Genomic DNA, 22,140 nt, shown 5'->3' on the forward strand with positions numbered 1-22,140 from the left:
GATGCCATATGCTTTCTACAGACATTTACTTGTATCACAGTAAAGGTGAATAGTGTTTCTGCTAATAAGGTGCATTAGTTATCTATTGCTGTAGATAACAAATTACCCCAAGAATTAGCAACCTGAAGCAACAGTATCTTACATAGTTTCTGAGTGTAGATTGGGGAGGTGGTTCCGGCCCAGTGTCTCTCTTACAGCTCCAGTCAAGCCATTGGCTAGTGCAACAGTCTTAGAAGACTTGACAGGCTAAAGTATCAGCTTTCAAGCACACTCATGCAGCTGTTTAAAAAGGCTTCAATTCCTCAAAATATGGGAGTCCTCATAGGGTGAACCATGGTGTAGCTTCTCCCAGAGTAAATGATTTAAGAGAGAGCATACCGAAGGTGGAAACGTTAGTCTCTTCTATCTTAGTTTAGGAAATGACATACTATCATTTTTACTGTATTTTATTGGTCAAATAATATGGGAGGGGCTACAGAGAGGAGTGAATGCCAGAAAGCAGGGGTCATGGGAGGCCACCTAAGAACCCAGCTACCACGTTCTGGTTGTTTAAATCAGTGTCTGTGATGAAACCTCTTGTGCCTTTCCTTTCTCCCTCTGACCTAGGACACTCAAAGCCCAAAGTTAGCAAGTTGGGCCTAATGTCTAACATGAACCCAAAGTCAACCCTCCACACGGAAGACCATTGCTAGCCCACAGGACACCTTTTTAGAAATGAGAAAAAGGTGCCCTTCCCAAGATATTTTACTTCCACTGGTTGGAAAATTGTCCTAATTCGCCAATTTTATTATAGCAAGGCACTTTACATCTGCTGAAAGAGTGTTGTAATATACCAACGTATAGTATTTTTTAGTTTATGAATGGCTCCCTCATGCAGTATGAAATGTGCACAGCCTGTGTATGCTGTGGTCTTGGCATGTGGATTCTAGCTAACTGCCCATTTAAAATAGCTAAGTACAGTGACTGCCATATCTTGACCATAGTCTTTCTACAATTTCTTAAATGGGCTTAATCTCTCACAGTGCACCCATAACACTTAAGAAAAATTATAGTAATTATATGCTCTTAGCAATTATATATTCTTCCCTATGGTAGAGTTATGTATGTGTTAACCTCCCTCACTGGGCTGTAACCTCTTTGAGGGTAAGAACTGAGTCTCTTCATTCATTATTTCCTTTATCTCATATATACTGAAACATTGTTACTGGTAAAAGTGAAGGTTAAAAAAGGGTAACCCTGGTCTCCTGGTACTTAGATCCTCATGTGGGACATGAACAATGTCAAACAAAGCAAATATATGAACAAGATAGTTTCTAATAGTGACAGATTCTGTGAAAAAATTTCAACAGGGTAATGGAATAAAGACCGATGATATTAGGCTTACTCGTATTTCTTTGGTGCAGAGTAGAAGAAGCAGGAGGTAAAAACCTCTTAGAGGAGAACCCCAGCATCTTTGTTACCCCTGTTGCTAACAGAGTACCTTGCAGACACTAGATATACAACAAAATGCTTCTAAAGTTAAACTGGAGTGGGGTTCAAAGAACAAACAAAAACTCTGGGAGGACCATTTGGATTTCAGTAAATATGTGCTGTATTTTAACTCCTAAAGGAAGATGGAGTCTCTATTATTCCACATCTGTTTTTTATAAGCAAAGCACAAAGGCTTGGTTAGGTCTCCTTAAACAAGACTCATTTATTTCTCCTCTCTTGCTGGAAAATAAATAAAACCAAGGAGCAAAGCCTACTGAATATAGTTACTAAATCAATCTTTACTGCTTAATTGTATTGAGATTTTCTCCCTTTTATATTTGTGCTGAGGCTAGCTTAGATTTATTTTGTTTTGCGTTTTGTATGGGAATGAGGCACAATGAGTAACTTGTCCAATTGCAGATTTCAGAAGGAGGAACATGGAGATTAGGGAGGCGGTCCAGTGGAGGGCAGTGAAATGGTTGAAAGGCTGGAAACTAGGACTCACTGAGAAAGGTTAAATAAAACGGATTGATTTAATCATGAAAAAAATTACCAAAGGTTGCTTGGCATAAAAAAGAGGTAAAGAATATGTGAGCTGCTTGTCATAGCTTTAATGATCTGGGGCTTTATTAAAACTGGAAAGATTTAGGTCAGTTTTTATACAGCATTTCTTTCCCAATTGTTGGCAGAGTCTCCATAGTGTTAAGAATGTGATGGAACTCCTTGGCTGAGTGAAATTAACCTAGAGTTCTTGAGTTTCATAACTGAGCTCAATAATTTCTTATTAAACTGAGGGAAATTAGTTCATGATTGTGTTTATAAAGGATGGGGAGGGTAGAGACTGCTTCTTGTATATCTCCTGAACACTAAGTGCATAGGCTCTCGATAAATGCTAAAGATTTATTGTTATAGCAACACATATTGAAATATTTGTTCCAGAATATCACAGCTATAATAAGGAAATCATTTTTTTTTTTTTTTCTTGAGATGAAGTCTTGCTCTGTGGCCAGGCCAGAATTCAGTGGTATGATCTTGGCTCACTGCAACCTCCTCCTCCCAGGTTCAAGCGGTTCTCCTGACTCAGCTTCTTGAGTAGCTGGGACTACAGGCACATGCCAACATGCCTAGCTAATTTTTTGTATTTTTAGTAGAGACAGGGTTTTACCATGTTAGACAGAATGGTCTTGATCTCCCGACCTCGTAATCTGCCTGCTTTGTCCTTCCAAAGTGGTGGGATTACAGGCGTGAACCACCACGGCCAGCCTCATGCCGTTCTTTTAATAGCAAAACTGATAAAGAAAGTCCAGAACTTCACTCTATCTTCTTTTTCTCTATCAGTTTCCATTTCCTAGTTTGCCTAGTATGAGTACTCGCGATTTGTGTAGCGACTTATTATTTAGGTCAACATGGGTGAAGTCTTACTACTTAACAGTTTACAAACTTTCTTACCTTGGAAGAATAATTTTTTAGCCAGCTCTCCATATCTTGCTTATTAAAAATCTCACTGCTGTCTAGGTCATTTGCTTTTTTGGTCTTGTTTCTTGCATGATTCACTTCATTGGAATTGGAAGTATGTTTTTCTAGCTGAAATTAATATCCCAAAACTTAGGTCTGCCATCCAGAGTTCAGTTTGTCTGAGCACACCATGTTGGATCCTGGATCATATTTGTCAATGGCTTTTTATGCTAAGGTATTAAATGCAGATGTTCAGTTGGCACCTTTCAACACTCTTTATTGGTTTTTCATTTTTCTTTCTTCAAATATGCTCAAGGCTTCATGCGGTAATACCAGGAAAAACTCCAGTTACTGAAAAATGTGCATGTTCCCAAAGTTCCTTATCTTATGGTGACTGGCAACTAGATTTGGGAGAAGCTGGCCAAGCAAAGGACGGTTGTGGGAGGGAATACGGTGGCTGCCTGGTTGGCTGGCAGTCTCCCTGCAGCAGCTGGCGTTGCTCCTCAACTCTAAATTGCCATTGAATTTGGTCTGCGTTCCAGGCTTCTGCACAGCACTTCCTCTTCTTCCTTCGTTTAACAGAACACCCTGTTCAGAAGGATCTAGCACCCTCTACATGCTTTGTCACCAAGATGTTCTATGCTCTCTTACTCCTGTACTCCCTCCTTTATGACATAAAGTACCTGGATTTCCACAAGCTTTACCAGCCTGAGGAAGGGAAAGAGAAGATTCAAAGTAGGGTAAACATTTTAGTCTCAATATTTCTTTGATTTCTAGCTCCTGCTAGCTTTTGTAATCATTTAGTTCGTTCAAAGTTATTCCACAGTATTCCTGAGACACGTGTGTCTGTTAACCAACACTGTCGACTTTAAAGTGGTGACGACTGTCATTTTCCTTATGTCTTACCCTAACAACTTTAGCAAATAGTGTTTTTTAATAAGCCATATTACAGAGCTCCCCATGCTAATATTTTGAAGTCTAGGCTAATGGTGCTACACTTGCTAAGAAATTACAGAAGCTATGGGGACTCTCTAATTTCACCATTTGTAGTGCATACTTGCCCTCAAGAATGCCACTTCCATCACCACTCTCCCTGTTGAAGCTGTCTCCTGTTGATATGTGCCAAAGGTAAACAGGGTTGTTTACTGAAGCTGTTAATTAATTAGTTTGATGTTCACTGGGAACCTACTAAATTCCAGGCACAGACATACCTGGTTACATGTAAATAAGACACAGCCCCAGCTGGCACTCCCACCCCTTACCATAGCTTTGTGAATGTATACTCTAAAGAGGGAGCTGCATTTAGAAGGCAATTATAGGACAGTGAGATAAGAGTTTTGATAAGGGGTAAGAACTGATGTGTTGGAAACAAATAAGAAAGGCAGCAGCCATTCTTGATTTTGGGGTTTTCCCAGGGAGGTGGAGTGGGCTGAGGTATGAAAACTAAAGCCCTTACTCAACCATTTAATTGGATTTTAGTTCAAGGTTCAATCTATATCAGTAGATTAAAAATCAGATTCTTTTTTCCCCGAGTGACTTCCCACAGTTTCCTTAACTATTTCTCTGGAGTTTGAGTGTTCAATTTATCTGCTTAGAGAAAATTTTTATCAATAATATACTTGGGACCTTGTCCTTCAGTGAATGCATGTGGCTGTAGAGGGATGTGTTGGAATTATTCTGGAATTTTCCTTTGCTTCTAAAATTTAGTGTGAATCAATTGAAGAGCCTCTTAAAATGCAAATTGCTGGATCCTACTCCCAGAGATTTGTAAATTCCTGGGGTCAGATAATTTGCATTTTCAACCAGCATGCCTCATTATTCCGGGTACTGCTCTGTGATTAACCACTGGTTGCTAAGAACACTAGTAGGAGTAAAATTAAGATATAAACAATTTCTTAGCTAGTTTGTCAAGTAATTTTATTTTTGTCTAAGCTGACACCCAAACCACGTATTACGGCTAGTTTTGCTTTTTGTTTCTGTTTTCAAAAACACATCAGGGAAACACAACCAGATGTTATGATTTGTGATATGAGATTGATTTTTTAATAGTCACATCCGTGACAGACACTACACAATTCTGAACACTGTCATGGCCTTACATTTGTAATCAATGTTGATCAGTTATTTTGTTGTTTAACTCTTGCCTTTTACATTTATCCTTAGCTATAGAAAGGACATGAAGTGTGTGAATGACAATAGATGCAATTGCCATTATAAAGTTAATTATACTTGAGTCAATGCTGAAATGCAGTGTGACCTTTAGGAAAAAGTTACCTGTGGGCATGGAAGTATTGTGACCCTGCTTAGGAGAGACAGATGTGCATTTCGTATTAAGTTATTAGTGCAGTCAAATCCACAAGTGCCCATCTTTTGCACTTCCCATTTGAAGATTACTTGATAACTTGAATTATACGCTGCAAGCCACACATCTCACTTTTCTTTAAAATATGTTTTGAATGTCAACGCTTGTATCTTGACTTTGATTACCATAATTTTATTTTGATTTAAAGAAACCAAAACTTTGTTTTTCCTGATAGTTAAGGTAAAATTTATAGTTACACTTTCAGAAATTCATAGCGTGGTTTTAAACAATGATGAGGCATGTTCTCAACACATGATGCCTGAAAAATTAGTCTGATAGTGAATTCCAAAATCTTATGATTTAGAGAGAGAGTCTTTGCTAAAGCCAAGATTATTAGGCTGGAAAACCAGCTCACAGTCCCTTTCTAAGAGTTCAGAGAAGCTGGAATCCATAAAATATGCAATTAAGGGGCTATTTTGAATTATTAACATTTTGTAGTTAACTGAGGTTTAAGAACACATTTCTTTGGTATTTTTAAAAACAATGTCCCTGGGATGCAAGGCTGTTTCAACATACACACATCAATAAATGTAATCCATCACATAAACAGAACCAGTGACAAAAATTGCATGATTGTCTCACTGGATGCAGAAAGGCTTTGATAAAATTCAATTCCCCTTCATGCTAAAAACTCTCAATAAACTAGGTATTGATGGAATGTATCTCAAAATATTAATAGCTATTTATGGCACTCCCACAGCCAATATCATACTGAATGGGCCAAAGCTGGAAGCATTCCCTTTGAAATCCAGCATAAGACAAGGATGTCCTCTCTCACCACTCTTATTCAACATAGTATTGGAAGTTCTGGCCAGGGCAATTAGGCAAAAAAAAGAAATAAAGGGTATTCAAATAGGAAGAGAGGAAGTCAAGTTGTCTCTGTTTGCAGATGATGATTGTATATTTAGAAAACCCTGTAGTCTCAGCCCAAAATCTCCTTAAGCTGATAAGCCACTTCAGCAAAATCTCAGGATGTAAAATCAATGTGCAAAAATCACAAGCATTCCTATATACCAATAATAGAAAGCCAAATCATGAGTGAACTCTCATTCTCAATTGCTACAAAGAGAATAAAATACCCAGGAATACAACTTACAAGGCATGTGAAGGACCTCTTCAAGGAGAACTACAAACCACTGCTCAAGGAAATAAGAGAGGACACAAGTGGAAAAACATTCCATGCTCATGGATAGGAAGAATCAATATCATGAAAATGACCATACTGTCAAAAGTAATTTATAGATTCAATGCTATCCCCATCAAGCTACCATTGACTTTCTTCATATGGGACCAAAAAAGAGCCTGTATAGCCAAGACAATTCTAAGCAAAAGGAACAAAACTGAGTCATCACACTTCCTGACTTCAAACTACACTACAAGGCTATGGTAACCAAAACAGCATGATACTGGTACCATAATAGATATATAGATCAATGGAACAGAATAGAGCCTCAAAAATAATGCCACATATCTACACCCATGTGATTTGAGAAACCTGACAAAAGCAATGGGGAAAGGATTCCCTATTTAATAAATGGTGTTGGGAAAACTGGCTTGCCATATGTAGAAAACTGAAACTGGACCCCTTCCTTACAATTTATACAAAAATTAACTCAAGATGGATTAAATAGTTAAACATAAGACCTAAAACCATAAACACTCTAGAAGAAAACCCAAGCAGTATCATTCAGGATATAGGCATGGGCAAAGACTTCATGACTAAAATACCAAAAGCAATTGCAACAAAGCCAAAATTGACAAATGGGATCTATTAAAGAGCTTCTGCACAGCAAAAGAAACTATCATCAGAGTGAATAAGCAACCTACAGAAAGAAATTTTTTGCAATCTATCCATCTGACAAAGGGCTAATATCTAGAATCTGTAGGGAACTGAAACAAATTGACAAGAAACAACCCCATCAAAAAGTGGGCAAAGGATATGAGAAGACACTTCTCAAAGACATTTATGTGGCCAAGAAACATATGAAAAGAAGCTCATCATCACTGGTCATTAGAGAAATACAAATTAAAACCACATGCCAATTAGAATGGCGATCATTAAAAAGTCAGGAAACAACAGAATCTGGAGAGGCTGTGGAGAAATAGGAACGCTTTTACACTGTTGGCAGGAGTGTAAATCAGTTAAACCATTGGGGAAGATAGTGTGGCAATTCCTCAAGGATCTAGAAACAGAAATATTATTTGACCCAGCAATCCCATTCCTGGGTATATACTCAAAGGATTGTAAATCATTTTATTATTATTATTATTTTTGTTTTGAGACGGAGTTTCGCTCTTGTTACCCAGGCTGGAATGCAATGGCGCGATCTCGGCTTACCGCAACCTCCGCCTCCTGGGTTCAGGCAATTCTCCTGCCTCAGCCTCCTGAGTAGCTGGGATTACAGGCATGCGCCACCATGCCCAGCTAATTTTTTGTTTTTTTAGTAGAGATGGGGTTTCACCATGTTGACCAGGATGGTCTCGATCTCTTCACCTCGTGATCCACCCACCTTGGCCTCCCAAAGTGCTGGGATTACAGGCTTGAGCCACAGCGCCCGCCCCCTAAATCATTTTATTATAAAGACACATGCACGTGCATGTTTATTGAAGCACTATACGTAACAGGGAAGACTTGGAACCAACTAAAATGCCCATCACTAATAGACTGGATAAAGAAAATGTGGCATATCAAATGCACGGAATGCTATGCAGCCATAAAAAAGGATGAGTTCATGTCCTTTGCAGGGACATGGATGAAGCTGGAAACCATCATTCTCAGCAAATTAACACAGGAACAGAAAACCAAATACTGCACGTTCTGGCTCGTAAGTGGGAGTTGAACAATGAGAACACATGGGCACAGGGAGGGGAATATCATACACTGGGGTGTTTTGGGGTTGGGGAGCCAGGGGAGAAATAGCATTAAGAGAAATGCCTAATGTAGATGATGGGTTGATGGGTGCAGCAAACCATCATGGCATGTGTATAACTATGTAACAAGCCTGCACATTCTGCACGTGTATCTAAGAACTTGTAGTATAGTAATAAAAAAAATTGAAAGGAATCTAATATTTCCATGGAAATTCACTATTGCCACTATATTAGTAATCATTTAAACAGTCTAAAAGTGTAAAATCATTAAATTGTAGAGATTTGGTGCTGGGTTAATGAGCATGAAGACCATTTAATTTAACCTTATTTCACAATTAGGTAAATGAATATCCAAGAAGGTTTATGATCATTTAGCGGCAGAGTCTGATAAATTTGAAGTTCATTCATGTTGTGTCTCACTAATGAAATATGGTTAATCTTATGGTTTAACTTCTAGCTACTACCTTGTTAATTCTTTGTTTATCTATGTTACAAACCAAAATTTCTCACACTTTGTTCTAGGGTCCAATCTCATTAACCTCAGTGGGGTAGGAGGGATTGGGAAGGCCTGAGAGTTAAACCCAGCCCTGCCTTCTTAGATGGGCAGATGCTTGAGGAAAGTCGAACTGAGCTGGCGGAACACAGCATTTATCCACCATGCCAACCTCTCTGTGGCAGAGTTTCAGGAAAGCTGTCAGAATCAGCAAAGGCCAGCACAGAATCACATAGGAATCCTGAAAGGCAGATGGAACACAGTGATGGTGAATACAAGAATTGGCAGTATGGTCTTGCTCTATTGATCATTTTCCAAGCACACCAATCGCTTTCACATCTTCATGCCTGTCATTCTGTTCTTTTCTGCCTAAAGCACCCACAAGTTTCTGATGAATCAAATTCCTATAATTTGACTCTTAATTTGAATGAGAGAGTATATCATTAAACTCTGCAAGTAACAGAAAATGTGATTATGGTCATTTATACAAGGAGGATTTAGGCAAAAGTACCAGCCTGAAGCTTTGCTTCAGCTGCTCAACAAGATTAGGGGCAGCCTGTCTGCTCTGCTCTTGGCTTTTTCGTCGTGGTTGCAGAATGATTGCTCTAGCTCCATGGAGCATATCATCATTTAGAGAGGGAGAAGAATGGTGGGATGGTACACGCCTTCTCCTTTCCCTTTTACCAGCAAAACAGTTTTCTAGAACTCACCCTAGAAGAATTATACTCATGTCTCACTGGCCAAGAGCTGTGCCATGTTGCCATTCCTAGAGAGATGAAATGCTGAGAAAGTCAGCTTTCTAGTTTCTATGATGGAGCAGACTCAGAAAATGGTGTCAAGAACGGTTTCAGGTGAGCTTGTCTACATGAGCTTGTGGCATTTTACAAGCCCACAAATGTGGTAGCCATGATGTAGTCAGGTCTTTCCTGAGATGAAGGATCTCTTTATAACAAAAATAACCGACTCTCAAATAACCTCGTTTATTAACTTGCGCATTTGTATACCAGTTTTGTTTCAAGTGGGAACTTATGTGGCTTGTTTTCTGCTTGTTGAATTAATACTTTATAAGTGCATAGCTCTTTACCAAGTGCTTCATATCTATTATATTTGAGCCTCACAAGAATCCTGCGATATAAAAGTTATTATTCTGGCCAGCCACTGTAATCCCAGCACTTTGAGAGGCTGAGGTGGGTGGATCATGAGGTCACGACATGGAGACCATCCTGGACAACATGATGAAACCTCGTGTCTACTAAAATAAATAAAATAAAATAAAATAAAATAAAATAAAAATAATTATAGCCAGGTGTGGTGGTGTGTGCCTGTAGTCCCAGCTACTTGGGAGGCTGGGCAGGGGAATCAACTTGAACCCAGGAGGCAGGGGTTGTAGTGAGCCGAGATTGTGCCACAGCACTCCAGCCTTGTGACAAAGTGAGACTCCATCTCAAAAAAAAAAAAAAAAAAATTATTCCAGCGTCATCCAAGAAAAACTGAGACAGAGAGAGCTTTGGTGGCTTGTACCACATCAAATAATTTAAGAAACTGAGACTTGGCTGCCTATACTTTGACGCTAGTATCCACATTACCATACTTGCTGAGGAGAATATGTTTTAAAAGAAATAAAAAAAGATTAAGTTCAGACAGAATTTAAGATGTGTTCATTCTTGAAACTGTAGACACTGAGTAAATAATTTGTTTAGAGAAACATAAAGTGTATTCCGCTTGTATGACAGCAGGAATTTTTTTTTTCCCCTCAGAGAACTTCAGCCAACAAGTCTTCAGGTGCTCCTTCCTATAGCAGATGGTCCAGTTCACAGCCACATCAGGTAATAGGCTCGTTTTAAGAAACTTGACATGCTTGTTTTCCTTGAAGTGTGCTTGAACTTAATCTTTTTCTTTTTCTGTTTTCTTTTGCTGGGCAAGTATGGAAGCGTTTGGGCTCTTGTCTATTCTCACCTCAAATGTGTCCTCTCTGGACAAAGGGCTGTACAGTTCATTCATCACTGGTTACTTTACCTGCATCAAGTTTGAGGTCAGGGCTGTGTGAAGGTGATGGTGACAGGAAGGTAGGTGCTTGGAAGATGCTGAGATTCCATGTTCAAAGCCCTCCACGGTGAATAGCATAGATAAAATCAATCCAGCAACTACTAGAAGTTAATTTTGCCTTGTTTTTATTTAACAAAATATTTTCTCTTCTGTTCTTTTTATTCTAGAAAATTATATAGGCACCCATGTGTATTTTCATGAATCTGTGGTACATGGTGTCTCTCTCTATGAGTTTATGCACCAATATATTTAGGAAAGGTACTAATTTTACAAAGAATCACTTTTTTGCCTAATTATTCAGGCTGATGAACAACCTCTACACAGGTCAATTAATACTGAATGTTATTTGCCTAAAGGGAAGCCAGCAGAGCAATGTTATATCTCTGTGTAAAGAAAACCAGATCTTTTCTGTTAGCATTTTTACAGGTGACACACTGTGATCTGACAGGCTTCTGAGTGGTCAAGTCTTCTGCTCTTTGAAGCCACATGGTCAGAGAAGACTAACTTGGACTCTAAAAGCTGAGTACAATATGAATTCGAATCACCTACTGGTTATGAGACCAAGACTTTAAAAACTCATTTTTCTGTTGGTTAGAATTATCTCTAACCAAGTGACTTTTCAGGTCACTTCAGCTTTTGCAGTAATTGTAGGAAGGCACATTATAGATGGTTTATATTCATTCCTCACTCCTCTTATTTGATTAACTTTGGAAATTTAGCATGGGTCCTAACTTACTCCAATAGCAGCGTGATGTAAGAACTCTTTTTCTATGTTCTTTTTAATCATTTTTTTTTTTGCGGTTACAAATTGACATTTGTCAATAAAACAGCAGTAAAGAAAATTAATAAGAAATATAAATTCTACCACTATGCAATATTTTATCCGAGTACCTATTTTGACATTACATTGGTTGGTAAAAAGAAAACGTTGACGTGATGGCTTTGCTTCCGTTGGCATCAGCTTTGTGTGGATGCTGTAGGTTCTGGTAACTTAAAAGGATGTATTGCTTGATGACTGTGAACCGAGAAAGCAAGTGGCACAAAAGAGGGCGGTGGCCCCCGTAACCAGAAATCACTTTAAATATCCACATTTCATTTAATTCCTGCAGTTTGGACATAACCTGAAAATGTACAGTTGGGTATGAATTGGTGGGATTTCTGATTTCTGTTGTCAGACTTTCTAGGGATTGAATTGAGCAAGTCACTACTCATATGTCTGCACCTACTTTGAAAAAGTCCTAGGAGACGTTTTAATTTAATCTTTATGATCTAAGAAAAGCAAAACCCAGAGATTACACTGTGCAAGAATATATGAATTTGTTGTTTCTAGAATTCTATGTTCTTTTCTCAGAACTTACTTAATTTTACAAGTCAATAAGATCGTTTGGGGAATTTCCCAGTGAGATAATCTCATGTTATTATTTTGTGAATCTTTGCTGGTCCTGGAAAACTCTTCACATGATACAATAAATGAGAAAAGTGAAGACACGGTGGTCTTTAATAAAATTACCTTTATTTTTATAAAAGTATAAACATATTGGATGGTATTTGTGTTATTTTAAATACGCTAGGCAAATTAAAGTAATGACTATTTCATATACATTTCTCAATGGTTTCTCTTTGAATACTTACAGGTCTGTCAAATTTAAGAATGGAATAGGTACTAAAAGTGGGTTTCCTTTATACCTTCTCATATTATACTCATGACTCATTGGGCAAGAGCTGTGCCATGTTACCATTGTAAGAACTATGGTTATGTTGGGGGATTTTCAATCTTAGTTGTGCCTTTTTCATTGTGGGACATAACTGGGTGGCGTTTCCAAATGGTACTCTGTCTAAAACTAATATTGGTGTCATCTCTTTGGTATTGGGGGTTCCCTTTTATTCTGAATGAAATGAGCAGTACAGTTCTTTATATTCCTTAAGTTTCCTTGGCAACTGCCTGTTGTGCTGGACGTTTGCTCCTTTGCTCACACATGCATTCAATGGCCACTCCTTGACATCTGCCTTTTCAGGCTCCCCTGCTAACTGACTGCCGAATAGGTACTCCTAATAGGAGACCTTACTGGGAGTTAGGAAAGAGATAGGAAAGAAAAACACAGGATATTTATTTCCCTCTCTGTCTGCTTTTGAGTAATATCTGTCTAGGGTCTGGGTTGACTAGCTCCTGTGAGACAACCCTGTTTTCTAGCCTCTAGAGGCAATGCCCTTTGTCCTCTCAGCCCTAAGGGAGGTAGCAGCTTCTCTCACCTGTTGGCTTTTGAGCACTTACAACACCATTATAAATGGTTCCCTGTGTTAAATTCCTTCTCTTGGACTGCCTGGTGCAGTCTCTGTTTTTCTGACAGCTTTTCAGCTGTTTTCTGACTGATACACCTACGTGGCATATGCACTTCGTTCTTTTGCTCTTGTAACAATGGCATTTGTTTGAGAAATGTGTGAATATTTACAGGATCACAGCCTTGCAGCTGCCAAAAACTCTGAGATTTATTCTTCTGAGTTGGCCTGGTGGGTAGTAATCCATTTACACCCCTATTCCACACAGAATAATTATTCTTCTTTGTTACTCATATTCTAATCCGCCCCTTTTACATTTGTTTTTATTAGAAGAAACTTTGTCTTTTGTGTTTGCAACAAATAAGCTTATCGGCTTCAGTCTTTGAAAATTACCTACACAAATTCTCAGCCTAAGGTGGAAAGCATAACTGCCAACTCAGTCCCAGATTCTAGCTCCTATGTTCTCCTGTGACTTTCAGCACCTACAGAACATTCTTTTTAAATTGAGTCATGGATTTTGTTAAACATTTACAATACTTTATTAGAGAAAATTTTAGGTGTACAATAAAGTAAGTAAAGTAAAATTGAGTAATGAGCTCTTGTGTATCCACCACCCATCTTGAGCAAACATTAATATATACTGTTCTTGTTTTCTTTCCTTTTATTAATATATCATAGTTGTACATATATTGGGGGTCCATGTGATATTCTGATACATGTATACAATGTATAATAATAAAATCAGGGTATTTAGGATATCCATCATCTCAAATATTTATTTTTTCTTTGTGTTAGGAGCATTACATTCTCTCTTCTAGCTATTTTGAAATACACGATAAATTATCGTTAACTATAATTTCTCTACTATACTGTCAAATGCCAGAACTTATTCATTCTATTCAAATTCATTTTTATACCTATTAACCAACTTCTCTTTAGCATTCCCCTCCCTTTTTTCCTTCTCAGCCTCTGGTAACCACTATCCTACTCTCTATCTTCATGAGAACCACTTTTTCAACTCCCACATAGGAGTAACAACATGTGGTATTGGTGTTTCATGCCTGGCTTATTTTGCTTAACAAACTGATAACCGATTTTATCCATGTTGCTGAGTCATGGATTTATATTCACCAGAGTTTAAGTGGATCTTGTTCTATTTGTTTTTAGAATACTGTTTGTAAACCTCAGATGGATACAACATAGGTATAGTAATGAGTAAGTCAGTACATAGGCAGAAACCTGTTTATAGAAGTGTGCTGGTATGAGAATTAATAAAATCACCATGCCTTCATATTTATCATCATATCTAATATTTATTGAACATTTACTATGTGATCTCTGCTAATTTCTTTGCAAACACTCTATCATGTAATCTTCCCAATATCTCTATGATAAATATGAACTATTTTATGGATGACAGGACTGACTTAATTAACTTGTCCAATGATGCAGAGTCAGTTCTGTCAGATTACAGTGCCCTAGTCTCTTAATTCTTAGGCAGTATTACCTCTCTAAATATTTTAAAGTAATTTAAGACCATTAAAAACCATTTTAACCAATAGTTATCTTTTGAGCTAATCAGAACACACCTTTTTATACTTCAAATACTTCTACCTTGAAATTATTTTTACATGATTGAAATAATAGTTTATATTTACTTGCACATGATCTGTTTACAAAGAGATAACTTTCAAAACAGACTTTACCATACTTATTAATAAATTTTGTTTTAAAATGTACATTTTGGTACTTTGTTTGAAATGATTTGAAAACACATTTATAAGAAAGTATTATTTTCCCCCTTGTTTTGCCTTTTGTCAGAAATGCATCTTAAGTTTTATATGCTTACAAATATTTGTGCCAAATAATCATTAAGCATTTCACTTTCAATAAAGAAAACCAACAAGTGAGAGTGGTAACTGGCTGAAAAATAAAGTGATAAATTGAAATTATGATACGTTTTCTATACATATTGTATACCTCTCTGTAGAAATGTTTCTGACTTCCTATCCTATCTTCCCTCCCACATTCAGAAAATTTCTTAAGAATATTAAATAGTTTATCATTCTATACTTTAGAATTAAAAATTTTTTCTTTAGATAATTGGCATCAATCTAAGCATTGTGTTCTTAAAACCCTCAGTGTCAAGTTTTGGTTAGTAATGATCGGTCTATTGATTGATGACTCTTTAGCTCTTTAGAAAACTTTTATTTAGAATAGTCTTTGGTAGGTGAGAACTTTAAAATTTATCTCACTAAAATGGAAAATTAGTGATTTTTTTAAAAAAGACTATAATGTGTTAAAGAGTAACAGTTGACACAGGAGAACTCTACCAGATATTCTGGTGTCATTATTTTCTAGTAGCAGATAGAACGGACAGAATTCAAGGCTGATAGCAGAAGTTTCAGGCATCTAAAAGGATTAGTGTTCCGCTGATTTCACAGAAATACAAATCAGAGATTACTACAAACAACTCTATGCACATAAACCAGTAAACCTGGAAGAAATGGATAAATTCCTGGACACTTGCACCCTCCTCAGCCTAAACCAGGAAGAAGTTGAAACCTTGAATGAACGAATAAAAAGGATTGAAATTGAGGCAGCAATTAATAGCCTCCCAACCAAAAAATCTCAGGTCCACAAGGGTTCACAGTAGAATTCTACCAGACATATGAAGAGGAGATGGTACCACTCCTGAAACTATTCCGCACAATCCAAAAAGAGGGAATCCTTCCCAAATCATTTTATGAGACCAACATCATCCTGATACCAAAACCCAGCAGAGACTCAACAAGAAAAGAAAACTTCAGGCCAATATCCATAATGAACATAGACCCAAAAATCTTCAATGAAATACTGGCAAACTGATTGCAACAGCACATCAAAAAACTTATCCATCATGATCAAGTAGGCTTCATCCCAGAGATGCAAGGCTGGTTCAACATATGCAAGTCTGTAAATGTAATTCACTGCATTAACAGAGCCAAAGACAAAAACCACATGATGATCTCAATAATGCAGAGAAGGCCTAGGACACAATGCAACAGCTTGTTATGCTAAAAACTCTCAATAAACTAGGTATCCATAGGATGTATCTCAAAATAATAAAAGATATTTATGACAAACCCACAGCCAATATCATACTGAATGGGCTAAAACTGGAAGCATTCCCTTTGAAATCTGGCACTAGACAAGAATGCCCTCTCTTACCACTCTTATTCATTATAGTATTGAGTGTTCTAGCCAGAGCAATTAGGCAAGAAAAAGAAATAAAGATTCAATTAGGAAGGGAGGAAGTGAAATTGTCTCTGTTTGCAGATGACATGATTGTATATTTAGAAGACCCCATTGTCTCAGCCCAAAATCTCCTGAAACTGATAAGCAACTTCAGCAAAGTGTCAGGATACAAAATCAATGTGCAGAAATCACAAGCGTTCCTATACAAATATATAAAAACTCTGACTTCCTATCCTATCTTCCCTCCCACATTCAGAAAATTTCTTCCAGGTTTACTGGTTTACGTGCATAGAGTTGTTTGTAGTAATCTCTGATTCGTATTTCTGTGGAATCAGTGGAACACTAATCCTTTTAGATGCCTGAAACTTCTGCTATCAGCCTTGAATTCTGTCCGTTCTATCTGCTACTAGAAAATAATGACACCGGAATATCTGGTAAAAAATATATAAAAAAACCTCCAATAACAAAGTTAAAGAGCCAAATCAAGAATGAGCTGCCATTCACAATTGCTGCAAAGAGAATACAACTAACAAAGGATGTAAAGGACCTCTTCAAGGAGAACAACAAACCACTGCTCAAGGAAATAAGAGAGGACTCAAACAGATGGAAAAACATTCCATGATCATGGTTACAAAGAATTAATATTGTGAAAATGGCCATACTGCCCAAAGTAATTTACAGATTCAATTCTATCCCCATCAAGCTACCTATGACCTTCTTCACAGAACTGGAAAAAAAACCACCTTAAACTTTATGTGGAACCAAAAAAGAGCCCTCATAGACAAGTCAATTCTAAGCAAAAAGAACAAAGCTGGAGGCATCACAGTACCTGACTCCAAACTATATTACAAGGCTACAGTAATCAAAACAGCATTGTACTGGTACCAAAACAGAGATATAGACCAATGGAACAGAACAGAGGCCTCAGAGGCAATGCCACACATCTACAACCATCTGATCTTTGACAAACATGACAGAAACAAGCAATGGGGAAAGGATTCCCTGTTTAATAAATGGTGTTGGGAAAACTGGCTAGCCATGTGCAGAAAGCAGAAACTGGACCCCTTTCTGACACCTTACACTAAAATTAGCTCCAGATGGATTAAAGACTTAAACATAAGAATTAACATGATAAAAACCCTAGAAGAAAATCTAGGCAAAACCATTCAGGACATAGGCATAGGCAAGGACTTCTTGACTAAAACACCAAAGGCCTTGGCAACAAAAGCCAAGATAGACAAATGGGATCTAATTAAATTCCAGAGCTTCTGCACAGCAAAATAAACAATTGTTAGAGTGAACCAGCAACCAACAGAATGGGAGAAAAATTTTGCAATCTACCCATCTGATAAAGGGCTGATATCCAGAATCTACAAAGAATTAAAGCAGATTTACGAGAAAAACAAACCCATTCAAAAGTAGGCAATGGATATGAACAGACGCTTTTCAAAAGAAGACATATGAGGCCAACAAACATATGTAAAAATGCTCATCATCACTAGTCATTAGAGAAATGCAAATCAAAACCACATTGAGATAACATTTCACGCCAGTTAGAATTGCAATCATTAAAAAATCTGGAGACAACAGATGCTGGTGAGGATGTGGAGAAAGAGGAATACTTTTACACTGTTGGTGGGAGTGTAAATTAGTTCATTGTGGAAGACAGTGTGACACTTCCTCAAGGACCTAGAAATAGAAATTCCATTTGACCCAGCAATCCCATTACTAGGTATATACCCAAAGGATCATAAATCATTTTATTTTAAAGACACATGCACACATATGTTCATAGTGGCACTGTTTACAATAGCAAATACCTGGAACCATCCCAAATGCCTGTGGATGATAGACTGGACAGGGAAAATGTGGCACATATACACCATGGAATACTGTACAGCCACAAAAAAACGAGTTCGTGTCCTTTGTAGGGACATGAATGAATCTGGAAACCATCGTTCTCAGCAAACTGACACAAGAACAGAAAATCAAACACTGTATGTTCTCACTCATAGGCGGGTGTTGAACAATGAGAACACATGGACACAGGGAGGGGAACATCACACACTGGGATCTGTGGGGGAACTAGAGGAGGGACAGTGCGGGGTAGGGAGTTGGGGAGGGATAACATGGGGAAAAATGCCAGATATTAGTGTTGGGTATGGAGGCAGCAAACCACATTGCCATGTATGTACCTGTGCAACAATCCTGCATGTTCTTCACATGTACCCCAGAACCTAACGTGTAATAAAATATATGTATTTTAAAAATTCATGCTTAATTAAAGCCATAAATATAATAGAAACAAAAATATTTCATTTATTCAATAAGGCATAGGTACGTGTGTGTGTATCACTTAATGATAAAATATGCCATTAAAATCAGGATCATGTGGTTGTGTGCTGTCTCTAAAAAATATATATATAAAATAAAAATAATAAAAGGATTAGTGTTAAACTAGGGAAAAAGAAAGGATTCTATTGTTTTTACTGTTTTTATATAGTAAGAGAAAGGAGAATGTGGCCTGCTGATAAAAGGCTACAGGAAATATTTTTCCCGAATTTTCATATATGTTGTTTTTATACCTATGTATCTAGTATTCAGCATGGAGTAGAAGCTCATGAAGTTATTTGATAAATGAATGAATGAGCGAAATAACAGCAGAAATAGAATGTACGTAGGGGAAACTCAAATCCATAGTTATTTTTTCTTTCTTCATATCATTAGTTTCCATTTAGTTCATAAGCAAGGCTCACATGAAAGCTGATAAATATGAATTGATTGAGGTGAAATTACTATCATCACTTCAAGCATTGCTGTGGGAAAAGTAGAGGCTGCCAGAGACCAGCATTTATACTCTGAATCATTGGTCAATCCTGACGTGTATTTATGATATCCATGTTATGCATTTGAGATTCATATGGTGGCCATGAGATTTCAATGATGAAACATCATGCTGTGGTTATGTATATATGGTTGCTTGGTGTTTTGGCATAGAGATTAATGTGAACTCCCACTTCATTCTGGTTCAGGATTCTGAGCAAAATTAACCACTTAACATCTGTGTGTGAATTTGTTGTTCTGTATGTTTGCAATTTAAGTAAATAGAAAAAAATTTGTTTATGTCTATATGTCTATCTGTACCTATATCTTTATAATGCCCACCAGTCAAAGACCATCAGGAACATACATGTATTTAACCAAGTTTAGGATTATTACTTCCTGCTGTGGTCCGAATGTGCCCCTCATAACCTATATGTCAGAACTTAATTCCCAGTGTGATAGTATTAGGAGATGGGGCCTTTGGGAGCTGAGTAAGTCATGAGGGCAGAGCCCTCATGGGTAAGATTAGCACCACTATAGAAGGGCTCGAGGGCAAGGTTTGTCCCCTTCCATTCCTCCTATTATATGAGGACTGGTGTTCATCCCCTCTGGAGTACACACCAACAAGGCACCATCTTGAAAGCAGAGACCGGGCCCTCAGCAGACATTGGACCTACTGGGCCTTAATGATTGTGGTCTTCCGGCTTCCAAAACTGTGAGAAAAGAAATTTTTGCTCTTTGTAAATTACCAACTCTCAGGTATTTTGTTGTAATGGCACGGATGGATTTGGACAGAAACTGGTAGCAGGAAGTGGGGTGTATCTTTAACAAACACCTGAAAGGACACTTGTTTTATTGGCTGCTGCTGTTGGAGTAAAAGAGACAGCGTACTACAGAAATCATGGGCATCTAAATAGGAGGGTACGGTTGTGAGGGGCTTGTGATGGGATTGGGGCCTCAACTAGGTGATTTTGGTGAGATTTGAGGAAGCAGTTTTTTCCTAGATTGAGTGCTACTAGGAAGTGGGAATCTATGATGATGATTATTTTCTTTCTGAAAAAATTTTAGTAGCTTTTGGGGCATAAGTGGTTCTTGGTTATGTGAATGACTTGGAAGAGGGGTGAAGTCTGATCATTTCACACACTCATCACATGATTAGTGTCCCTTGTACCAAATATATAGTTTTTAACCCCTCATCCCATCCCATCCTCTCTCTGAGTCTCTAATTGCCCTTTATACCCCTCTATATGCCTTTGTGTACCCATATCTTATCTCAAACTTATATGAGTATCTTCATAATTTGATCCAGAAGGAAAGAGCAATGGAGCAAAGCTAAAGATGTGAGTGATAAAGAAGCAACAGTCACCAGTGTTACCTGGATGAGGGTAATGTTTGATCACTTTTGTGATCGACAGTGATCTTTTATTCTGTCTGCTTAAACATAATGAAGAAGTAGTCTCATTTTCATTTTGTTTAGTTACAAGTATGAAGTAACCTCATCCTATCTGATGTTGATGTTCTGTGAACTGTTTTTGTTAAGGAGCTCGCTCTAAGCCCTCCACTTTAGACGGCTATTTTATGCACATACACATGATTTGAAGGTCCACACTGTCCTACCTGATACTTGCATTCATGTATCTGAGAATCTGGCTAGAATAATAAAATGATAACTTTAAAAAATTTTTAATAGGATACCTAGTAGGTGCCTATATGTGTGGGGTACATGAGATATTTTGATTCAGGTGTACAATACATAATAATTACATCAGGATAAATGAGGTAACCATTACTTTCAGCATTTATCCTTTCTTTGTGTTATAAACAAAGAAACAATCCAATCATGATCTTTTCATTTTTTTAATAATCCAAGATATTTATTCTATATTCATGAGCCCCTATGGGTTAAATAAAGAAATAAATGGGGAGAACCAGACAGACATTTTGTGCAGAAGAATTTCGAATGGCTTATGTTGCTACTCTGTCCTCAAAGACATAGAGTATAACTCCTCACCGTTGAAGTGGGGCTTGAGCATAGTGACTTCCTTGAACGAATTCAGTATGGAAAGGAAAAAATGTAATTTACAGTGAAGAAAGCTGGCAAACACTACCTCAGCCAGAAAATGAAGGTTAACATCAACAAGATAAGTCATGTTGGTAGTGTGTTCCTCAATATGCCTTAATGAAAATGGTATTTAACTTCTGTGATTGTCCCCGCTGAAAAATCCATAACCCGAACCTTTTCATTATTTTTAAATGTATAATAAATTATTTTTAACTGTAGCCACCCTGTTGTGCTCTCAAATGCTAAATCTTATTTATTCTAACTACATTTTTGTATCCATTAACCACCCCAATTCCCCTCATTCATACTAGCCTTCCCAGCTTCAGATAATCATCATTCTCTATATCCATGAGTTCAATTGTTTTCATTTTTTGTAGCTCCCACAAATAACTGCCAATATACAAAATTTTTCTTTCTATGCCTGGCTTGTTTCACTTAACACAGTGACCCCCCCGGTTGCATCCATGTTGTTGCAAATGACTGGATCTCGTTCCTATTTATGGCTGAATATACCTCCACTGTGTAATATGCCACATTTTCTTTATCCATTCATCTGTTGATGGACACTTAGGTTGCTTCCAGTTTTTGGCTATTGTATATAGTGCTGCAATAAATAGGAGAATGCAAATATCTCTTCAATATACTAATTTTCTTTCTTTTGGGTGTATACCTACCAGTGAAATTCCTGGATCATGTGGTAGTTCTATTTTTAGTTTTTTGAGGAGCCTCCAAACTGTTCTCCATAGTGGTTGTACTAATTTACGTTTCCACCAACAGTATATGTGGTTTCCTTTTCTCCACATCCTCACCAGCATTTTTTATTGTCTGTTTTTGGACAAAAGCCATTTTAACTGGAGTAAGACTAATCTTGTTGTATTTTTGATTTGCATGTCTCTGATGATCAGGGGCACCAGGCACCTTTTCATATGCCAGTTTGCCATTTGTATGTCTTCTTTTAAGAAATGTCTCTTCAGGTATTTTGGCAATTATTCCTTGGATTATTATTTTTTTCCTATAGAGATATTTGAGCTACTTATATGTTAT

General features: G+C 37.5%; 1 protein-coding gene across 11 annotated transcripts in view; it reads left to right on the plus strand.

The window, feature by feature from the left end:
* The window catches only part of RBMS3 (RNA binding motif single stranded interacting protein 3), a 1,216,467-nt gene that overhangs the window by 21,546 nt on the left and 1,172,781 nt on the right, over positions 1–22,140 (plus strand). For all 11 annotated transcript variants that reach the window (XM_078354431.1, XM_078354435.1, XM_078354437.1 and 8 more), the window contains exon 2: positions 10,409–10,477. The gene's annotated coding sequence lies outside the window, so the exon portion shown is untranslated. The remainder of the gene's footprint in view (positions 1–10,408; positions 10,478–22,140) is intronic.

Source organism: Callithrix jacchus, chromosome 17 (assembly GCF_049354715.1).
Source record: "Callithrix jacchus isolate 240 chromosome 17, calJac240_pri, whole genome shotgun sequence".
Classification (NCBI taxonomy): domain Eukaryota; kingdom Metazoa; phylum Chordata; class Mammalia; order Primates; family Cebidae; genus Callithrix; species Callithrix jacchus.